General features: G+C 35.7%; 1 long non-coding RNA gene across 1 annotated transcript; it reads right to left on the bottom strand.

Moving 5' to 3' along the window:
• Positions 1-296: 296 nt before the first annotated feature.
• On the bottom strand, positions 297-7,028 carry LOC126951305 (uncharacterized). Its single transcript, XR_007724425.1, has 2 exons — positions 6,787-7,028; positions 297-647 (listed from the first exon to the last, which is right to left on the bottom strand). It is a non-coding gene; the product is annotated as an uncharacterized LOC126951305 (long non-coding RNA).
• Between the last annotated feature and the right edge of the window lie 3,935 nt (positions 7,029-10,963).

Raw genomic sequence — 10,963 nt, 5'->3', positions numbered from 1 at the left:
TTCAAATACTATTTCATTTTCCTCCCAGCCCACTACTAGAGCCTAGTACACTACTGTATAGTGTGGGCCTTTGTGGAGGCTTCTATTTCCCACCTGTATTTCTTTTTCTTTTTCCAGCAACAGTCTGCCTTTGTGCCAACTCCTAAATAACCATAAATTTTGTTCTTATAAACCTTAATGAATGCTTGGCCAAGATGCTGTAACTATTGGCTTCTATATTGGAGCATAAATGGAAAGGGGGGAAAAAAGTGCACTGTGAAAAACTGGATAAAATGGAAAAAAGATCACAGCAAACCCAAAGTCGCAATTTGCCTTTAATGTGAAGGAGGCCTTGTTTTCACGGTGTGGCAGCTTTCAGGGGTTTTAATCTCAAAGTGGCTGATCAATTTAAGGTAAGTGGCAGGCATTTGGCCTGGTTCCCAGGCTTTGCTTTGCTGCTCTGAGAAAAGAAAGGATTCAGTCAGACACACAGACAACAGGCATCATCAGCGGCTCCCACATTCCAAGCATTTTAACACAGATTAGGTTGGCATGATTCTACTGTTTACTGAAATCTCCTAGGTGTTGCATTTTTCCTTTTCCTTGCTGTGGTTATCCAAGATGGTTTTCTTAGGTCAAGACCTTCATATGCCAAATAGCTTACAGTGCTGTGAAGGGAAAAGAAGAGCAGAGGTCAAGACTTCTGGTTAAAATGCTATTTCACTTGCTTGCTGCAAAATATGAGACTTCAGACAGCAGGTAATTGAGCACTGAACTTTTTGCCTAAGGCATACATTGAGACAGGAACTGTTTTACATGCATGCCTGAGGGGGAAGAAAAACGAAGATAATTTCTTTAACAAGGACAAACTTAATTCAACTAGGAATGCCCAAAGGATTAACAGGGTGATCTGTAGTTATTTTTGCTTCAGATTTTATAAGCATGAGGCTTACAGATAATGTTGAACAAGATTACAACCAATATAGTCCATTTTTCAATTAATATTTTTCACCATATACTCTTTACTTTTTCAAAGAGTAATATTAAATGAGTTCAACAGACCCCTTACTACCGTCTCATGTTCTTAGCAAAAGTTAATTTTTTAATCCATTTGACCTATAACATAGGTTAAAATAAAATATGCATTCCATCGATTAAGCCAAAAAACAAATAAATTGTCTCTCATATATTTTGGCTATATCATACTGTATAGAAAATTTGTATTTTAAAATACATTTTCACAGTTTTTAAAGATACATTGCCTTACTTTAATATAATCAAGAACACCTTCCCATTAGTCATCTTCATGGCAGATCTCATGTTTTATTTCTCTCTAAGAATTTTATCAAAATAAGAAACTACTATAGATTTTTAAAAATAGTTTTTCTAGCTATTATACTTTTCAAAAGCAATGTTGAATTATTATACTTACTATACCTAGAAATGCCTTCCTAACATTTCACACATTTACATTGACTTATTTCTTCCAAAACTAACACATTGTTGCACTTGAGTAACTTATATTAAGAATAAGTATTCTTGTTTGTAAGGGTTAGCTTAGAAACTAATGCAATTATAACCAGTTATCTTAACTTTAGTTGTTATATATGCAAGTGTGGCTTTTAAAAAATAATATATGACTTTTCACTGATTAAAGAAAAAAAATAGAGTCAGAAAAGAAGCAGCTAGCAACCATCCTTCTGCTGTTGCCGCATATGTCTTATCACTATGTGTTGCCGCATATGTCTTATCACTATGTGATACTTGTCAACATGTGATACTTGGAACTGCAGCAGCCGTCTTGCAAACATGGAGAGAGCCAGCTTAAGGGGCCTAGCTGAAGTGCTGAGGATGGCAGACAAGAAAGATGGAAAAAATATGATTTTCAATTATGTCATTGAGCCATTGAACCAACAATCCTGGGTCCTCTCAACTTGAGATTTCTTCTTGTGTAAGATAATAGATTCCCTTTCATTCATGTAATCATATTCGTTGAGCATCTACCATGTCCCATAACCTATGCTAGGGGTCTGAAGTAGCTCAGTGAACAAAACACAAGATCCCTACCCTTGTGGAACTCACATTCTAGCCAAGAGAGATAATAAACTAAAAACATAAATAAGAAAATTCTATAATATGTTAGGAAATAGTAAGCAGAAAAAAATTCATAAGAGGAACATGGCAAAAAGGATCAGGAATGTGGGATCAAAAGGACAGGTTTTGATGTTGAATAAAGTGAGAATTGGTTGGCTTCACTGAAGAAGTGAGATTTGAACAAACACTTGAAGGAAATGAAGGACTTATTTCTTAAGCCAGTAGGAGATAGGTTGTATTTTTCTCATTGTTGACAATCCTCTAAGTGAGAGGGAGATATGGGAAGAGAGAGAGAGAGAAAGAGAGAGATTTGGGATAGTGTCTGATTCCAGCTCCTCTTTGATTCTTCTTAGTTCCAGTCAACCAAATGATTTTTTTCCTTTGCTTGAGTTTCAGCTGGGTTTCTGTCACTTAAAGAAGATTAGTAAGTTTTCTGTTGGTCACAAATAAACTATCTCTGGTTCCAGGAACAGCAAGCTCAAATAGATACTGAGCCTAGGGCCGGGCGCGGTGGCTCAAGCCTGTAATCCCAGCACTTTGGGAGGCCGAGGCGGGCGGATCACAAGGTCAGGAGATCGAGACCACAGTGAAACCCCGTCTCTACTAAAAATACAAAAAATTAGCCGGGCGCGGTGGCGGGCGCCTGTAGTCCTAGCTACTCAGGAGGCTGAGGCAGGAGAATGGCGTGAACCCAGGAGGCGGAGCTTGCAGTGAGCCGAGATCGCGCCACTGCACTCCAGCCTGGGCAACAGCGTGAGACTCCGTCTCAAAAAAAAAAAAAAAAAAAAAAAAAAAAAAAAAAAAAAATAGATACTGAGCCATAATTCCATTCTCTATATAAAGAGCTTTATTGCCCACACTGGGGGGTATCCAGGCATCCATAAAAGCATGGCCTGTGAGGTTTTCAGCTTCCCAAGTGGAGTGGGAAGATGCTCAGGACTGGGGTGGAGCTAAAAAGAGAAGCTCTGTTTTGGGACTGGTAGTAAAAATTGATGGCCATATTCTAAAAGGGTAAGTCTGCAGGAAGAAAGATAAAATAAATAACAGAGAAAAAGAGGTGAACAACTAAAAAATGTATACTGTACCTAGGAGATAGAAACAGAGAACACTAGCTAGAAGCAACATCTCCCATTTATTACAGAGATATTGATGCATTTATTCTACTATGTTTGCTATGGGCAAAGTTCTAAGATATGCTATTCACATATACACAAAGGTCATAATACATTTTCATTTTGTCACTGGCTCCTCAATGCAGAAAGATGATGTTTGTTTATCTGAGTTGCTTACATACCCTCATGTAGCACCTAAATATCCTAAAAATAGGAATTCGGCAAAACAAAGCATGGAATATACTTATGCTTCCAATTTCCAATTTCTAGCTAAAAGACAATGCCAGCTCTATATCACAGTTTATGTTGGGCAATCTTTCTGTGCATCTGTTTCCTTGTTTGTAAAATGGGTTCAATGAGAATACCTACCTCATAAGACTCTCACAGGGTTATTGTGATTAAATGACATAATGCATGTAACCACAGTGCTATGATTTGGTCACTGTTCCATAAAAATTGGCCATATACCTTTACTATATCTATTTGTATTTGGTTCTTTTTGGGAGGCATACTACGCAAGTTTATTTCAAAACATTGCTGTCAGATAAGAGATTTGTGGATTCTGTGTGATTATGGATATTAACTAGAGAATCTTTGTGTGTTGTTATATATTTGGGAGCGTCTTAGTCCATTCAGACTGTTGTAAAAAATACCTTAGACTGGGTGCTCAAAAATATCAATAAATAAATTGCAATGCAGTGAGAGATTTTTTTTAATATGATGACAGTGCAAAATTTCAATAGGGTCAGAGAAAACTGGATGCTCATATTGGACGCTGACTTAAGACTTACAAATAATAGGCATTTATTTCTCACAGTCCCAGAGGTTGGGAAGTCCAAGATCAAGGCACCAGCAGATTCAGTGTCCGGTGAGGAATCTTTGCTTTATAGATGACACCTTGTTGCTTCATCTTCACATGGCAGTAGGGCCAAGGCAGCTCCCTTCAACCTCTTTTATAAGAGGTACTAATCCCATTCATGAAGACAGAGCCCTCATAACTTTATTCACAAAAGACTCCCACTTCTTAATACTATCACACTGGTGCTAGGTTCCAACGTATGAACTTAAGGGAGATGCCAACATTCAGACCATAACAGGGAGGATGGGACAGTGTGTGTGTGTGTGTGTGTGTGTGTGTGTGTGTGTGTGTGTGTGCGCGCGTGCGCGCGCATGTATATATATGCATGCTAGTGCATATTCACTTCTTGACTTCTCATGGTATTATTATGTTCTCAATTATCTTGCTTCCCTCCTCATCTTTCTTCCATGTCCAATTTGTCATTGACTCCAAGAGAGGTAGTTGACGTATATTTAAAAATCAAAGCTGGCCTTGGAATGAGAACCCCACGTTAAATCTGTTATTAGTTCTGTGACACTAAGCAAATCACTTAGTCTCTCAGAGCCTCAGTTTGTCACCTCCAAATCAATGAGAAAACCACACAGGCTCCTAGCATGACACCTAACCCATGGTAGGTACTCAAGATACTTTATTGAGCCTGCATCTTCTTTCATGATGTCTCTGAAATCTATGCCTTTCTTTTGTTCCTTTTGCCACCCTGGAGAAGGCCTTCATCCCCTCTCATCCAAGGCTCAGCCTCCAATCTGAGCATCTAGTTTTCTCTGACCCAATTGAAGTCATGCACTGTCATCAGATTAAAAAATAATCTCTCACTGCATCGCAATTTATTTGTTGGTATTTTTGGAGCAAACCACCAAAAATATCAAACTCTGATATTTTCCTTTCATACTTTTAGGTACATGTATTGTCAATATTGCCATTCTCTAGGCCTAAGAAGACCCTTACTTGCTTAACTATTCCTAAATATTCTTTGTTAACTCACTCTCTCTGTGCTGTGTGACAACTCTCTCTTCTGAAGACTATATACTACTCTAAGCCCTGAAGATACTAAGATAAATAAGTCCGAAAAATCTTGGCTCTACCACTCACCTGCAATAATATTAATAAAAACCACTATGTATTGTGCCCTTACATGGAAATATGCTAAGATTTTTATGTGTTATCTCATATAATCCTCACAACAATCCTATAAAGTATTCTTATTATTATCTTAAGAGAAAACTGTAGCTTGGGAATATTAAATCCATTTCCCATTATATAGATAAAAAGTGGTAGAGCACTTTGAATCCAGATCAAAGCCTAAACTCTTAAGCTCTCAGCTACTCTGCCTGTGTTATATTCTTGGAGAAATAATATAAATGACTGTACCATCAGATTGATTACAAAAGAGTTAACTACAACTTGCAAGTGGCATTAACTACTTACAACTACTTACAAATTACCTACTTATACATTCCTCAGAAATTTTTGCAACTAATTGTATATATCTTAGTCAATGTCTCCTAGCTTCAACTATAAAATATCAATGATATCACCTAGTTTATAGAATTGATAGCATATTACTTGAATTAGTGCCTTAATGTAGTTAAATGGCTAGTATAACTTCTCATATAGACACCCAACATATATTAGTTCCCTTCATGTCCTACGCTCCTTCTAATCAATTTAAATATTTGCTGCAACATTTGGATTTTCATTTAATGCTCTCCATGGATAACCTCCCCATTGTCATTGATTAAAAAGCTAAAAGAACAGAGCAGGTCTTGTGAAAAAAATATTAAAAGTGCTCATTCTACAGCTGACTCAAGTGAGGCTTGATGGTTTTCATCAAGTAACTGAAGGATTTTAGTAACTGAAGTCACTGATAATTTGTTCTCCGTGTACTCAAAAGAGTGAAAAAGAAGAACAAAATAAGATAAATGTAATTCTAGGATATTTTGATGAGACACTAAGAATAATTTATTGATGCCAAAAAAGAAAAAAAAAATGTTGGAATAAGACAGAAAAAAAATGTCTCAGAAGATCTTTGAAAGTTAAGCTATGGCCTAGGTAATTTATAAACACACCCATCTAAAGCAACAAACTGAGCCAAGTAATTGATCAACATTTCCTCTAATTCTTTTGGTCTAGAGATTTCTTTTTTCTTGATCCAAGCTAAGGAAAAATATGTCTCTGTGTATTGTGGTATGTTTCTACTGTCAAAGGAGCCCAATTGTGGTCCTTGTGTTTATGAGATTATTAGGTTACTTTCTAATTTCTCCTAACTATAATTATACCTTTCATCAACCCAGACTACCTGTAAAACTTTTGAATAGAACAGAATGAATGTTAAGAACCATCACTTGTCCCCTCTATTTGACTCTCTCGAGGTTAATGTTGAGTGAAAATATTATGTGTATGTGTACACACACATAAAAATATGCAGATATACAGTTGTATACACACCCATCCAGATATACAGTTGGCCCTTGAACAATGCAGGGGTCGGAGTGCCAACCCCTCACACATGTATGTTTTGATTCTCCAAAACATGTATGTTTTGATTCTCCAAAAACTTAACTATTAATAGCCTACTGTAGTAGGCTAACAGTAGATTAACACATATTTGTATGCTATGTATATTATATACTGTATTATTACAATAAAATAAGCTAGAAAAAAGAAAATGTTATTAAGAAAATAATAAGGAAGAGAAAATACATTTACAATACTATATTGTATTTATCAATATCATACATTTACATGGTCTGTTTATTGGATGAATCATCTGTCTAAGAGTCAACTTTTTCTTGTAATATCATGACGATTCTATGCTTCTTGGGAGCACTTCCAGCATCACTAGTGGCACTTCGTATGGGTCCCATAATGTTATTCAAGATTTACAGTATGGCACTAAGCATAATGGAAAATACGCAACAATCACAAGAGACCACTTTTTACTGCTATACGCAATTTACTGGAGAGACAAACTGCTCACACGGAGATGATTAGCATTACATAGCATTTTAGGCAGATAAAACGCTTGAGCTCACTACAATAGCAATGGGAGGTGGCTATAAAATTATTATGTTAGGCTGGGCGCGGTGGCTCATGCCTGTAATCCCAGCACTTTGGGAGGCGGAGGCGGGCAGATCACGAGGTGAGGAGATCCAGACCATCCTGGCTAACACGGCGAAACCCTGTCTCCACTAAAAATACAAAAAATTAGCCGGGCATGGTGGTGGGCGCCTGTAATCCCAGCTACTCGGGAGGCTGAGGCAGGAGAATGGCGTAAACCCGGGAGGCGGAGCTTGCAGCGAGCCGTGATCGCGCCACTGCACTCCAGCCTGGGCGACAGAGCGAGACTCTGTCTCAAAAAACAAACAAACAAACAAACAAATTATTATGGTACTATAATATGTACTACAATTAGTTTTATGCAGTTATTGCTTAAAATTGCATCTTTACATTTGTTTACACTTCTCTCCACCACAAATGGCACCATTTTTGGTCTATAAGTGTGTATGTAAATCTTGATAAAATTTAAATTTTTATGACACAGTTGTGCATATTTTGATAGTAAATGGTAAAATGGATTAATGTCTACACATATTATGTGCATTCATAACATATCTAACTTTTTCTTAATTCACGCAGTTCATCTGTTTTCTCAAATTATCGCAAATCTCCAAAGCATTTTCCAAAATATATTGAGAAAAATCTGCATAGCAAGTGAACCTGTGCAGTTCAAGCTTGTGTTGCTCAAGAGTCAACTGTATACACAAATATATATAATGATATAAAATTATTTTATTACCCAGTGAAGTAAGGTGACGTTATCCCCAGTTTACAGATGAGGAAACTGCCTAAGATAGATAAAGGATTGGCAAACATCTGCTTAAAGGGCCAAAGAGTAAATATTTTAGGATTTAGACTATGACCCAACCTCTGTTACAACTACTCAGCTCTGCCATTGTAGCATGGATGTAGCCATAGATGTCATAAATAAATTGGCATGTCAGTGTTCCAATAAAACTTTATTTACAAAAACAAGTGACTGACCCATGTGCCATATTTGTCAATCCCTTGGATAGATAACTAGATTTTTTAAAGTCCTGTTGATAAAGCAGTCATCAAGCTACAGTTTACTAAGAAAAACATTTATAATTAAAAAGGATTGTTGATTTTTAAAACATTTTGATGAACCATATTCATACATTTCCTAATATTAAGACATATTTGATTTCTATAATAAACTTTATTCTTACTTTTAATATATTTTCTGCACATAGAAGAGAAATGAAAGCCCAGAATATAAGATTCCAGCTCCAGGAGAAAAGGGAGTTACAGAGAGAAGTAAGCCCAACATTCTGCATGCAAATTTTCGTATGAAGCATTTCCTGATTTCTAAGATGAACACATATGGGGCAAGATGGCAGAAACTAGACAGAAAGCAGCTGCTAAGAAGCTAAAAAGCTAAGCAGATATTTAGGCAATCTCATGGTACCAAGGAAACAAAAATTGGAATTCAGGAACCACCAAGTAAAAGAGGCACTAGCAAACACTTCAGGCTTTCAATTAGGGCCCTGAAAGGGATATACCCTAGGAGTAAGAATAATTCAAAAATAGAAAAGCCTTAACCAGATTAAAGTGTTCTGCATGTACTCTACCTGCCCTCCAGGAGAAAAAACTAAATCTTCTCTGGAAAAGCTTACATCATTCAGAGACTCTATAATTTTCTCAATAAATTTCTTGTAATCAGTAAAAAATTACTAAGTATACTAGGAATTGGGGCCAAACAAACAAAAATAAAGAGAAAAAATAGACAATTAAAAACAGAACCGTAGGTGATACAAACATTGGAGTTATAAGACACTGGCTTTAAAATAACTGTGATATTTTGAAAAAACATTAATGAGAAGATTAAAAAAAAAAATCACCAGGGAATTAAAACCCATTTTTAAAGTATCAAACATTACATTTAAAATTTAAGAAAATACCACTTTTTCTGTTTCATTGTAGTATCAAAGAAGAAGATTCACCATTTTCTGAAAAAGACTACTAAAACATTTTCCTTTTTAATTACATATACCTGAGCCCAGATTTTCTTTATGTACTGCAATCAAAACAACATGTCACAATGGATTAAAGACAGAAGCAATAAAAGAATCCCACTGTTTTCCATTAAGCTGGGCATTTAAAACAATTTGTAAAAACAAGCCAGGCATGGTGGCACATGCCTGTAATCCCAGCTACTTGGGAGGCTGAGGCAGGAGAATTGCTTGAACCTGGGAAGTGGAGGTTGCAGTGAGCCGAGATTGTGCCACTGCACTGCAGCCTGGGCAACAAGAGAAAAACTCCATCTAAAAAAAAAAAAAAAAAAAAAAAAAAACAAAATTTGCAGAAACATAAAGCAAGGTTCTTTTTCTCACTTAATTTTTTTTTCTTTTAGAAAACATAGCTGTTTTCACTTTATTTATGTTTTCACTTATTTTAACATGTAATGGGTTTATTGTTATTTTTAAATGATTTAATAAGTATGTTTAAATTTTCTTAGTTTTCCATATCATTGTGGTAACAATTAATAGATATAACTCACATAAAAAAAAGCTCTTCAGAGTTCTCAATACTTTTTAAGATTGTAAAGGGGTCGCAAGACCAAAAGTTTTGATAACACTGATCTATAGATTCAAAACATTTACAATCAAGTTCTCAGCCTGTTTTTTGTTTATCTCTCTGTGTGTATGGAAATTGGCCAATTGTTTCTAAGCTTTATATGGAAATGCAAAGGATCAAGAATAGCCAAGAGAATTGTGAAGAAGATTAGCTTAGAGCTATCAAAGTTTATTTTAAAGCTACAGTAACCAAAAGAGTGATATTGGCACCAGGAAAAATAAACAGACCAAGAGGACAGAATTGAGTCCAGAAATAGTCCTTACATACAGTTACCTGATTTTCAACAACACTGTTACTATGATGGAGTGGGAAAAGGATGACCTTTTAAATAAATTATGCTGGATTTATTGTTCCACATTCTCATCAGCATTTGGTATTAAAGTGTTTTGGATTTTAACCATTCTAATAGATGGGTGGTGTTACCTTGTTGTAATTTGAAATTCTCTAATGGCATATGATGTTGGATATCTGTTGATATGCCATTTGCCATCTGTATATCTTCTTTGGTGGGTGTTTGTTCAGGTCTTTTGCCCACTTTGTAATTGGGTTGTTTGTTTTCTTACTGTTGAGTTTTAAGAGTTCTTTGTATATTTTGGATAGAAGATCTTTATCATGTACGTGTTTTACAAATATTTCCCCTCAGTCTGTGACTTGTTTTTTTATTCTTTTAAGTTAATGCTTTAAAGGAAATTGTAAGCAGTATCTTCTCTTATGTTATATTCTAGAACCTTTATTGATTTACCTTTTAATCCATCTGAAATTGATTTTTATATCTGATGTGAAGTAGGGATCAAGTTTTACATACACACATGTATACACACACAGACACACATATACATATATACATATATAGAACACACACACAAACATACACACACACACACACACACACACACATATCCATCCAGAACTCTTATTCATTGCTGGTAGGATTGTAAAATGGTACAGCCACTTTGGAAGACAAATGGAATTTTATGACAATGCTAAACCTTGTCTCACCTTATGATCCAGCAATCATACTCCTATGTATTTGCGCAAATGAGTTAAAAACTTATGTTCACACAAAAATTTGACATGAATGTTTGCAGGAACTTTATTAATAATTGCCTAAAATTGAATGCAACCAAGATGTCTTTCAATAGATAAATGGATTAACAAACTGTGGTACATCCCTACAATGTAATATTAATATTATTGAACAATAAGAAAAAATGATCCACACACAGATATAGAGGAACCTTAAATGCTTATTGCCAAGTGAAAG

Source organism: Macaca thibetana, chromosome 3 (assembly GCF_024542745.1).
Source record: "Macaca thibetana thibetana isolate TM-01 chromosome 3, ASM2454274v1, whole genome shotgun sequence".
In the NCBI taxonomy this organism is placed as follows: Eukaryota; Metazoa; Chordata; class Mammalia; order Primates; family Cercopithecidae; genus Macaca; species Macaca thibetana.
Note: the sequence above shows the minus strand (reverse complement) of the source record. Positions and strands in the feature narration are given on the sequence as shown.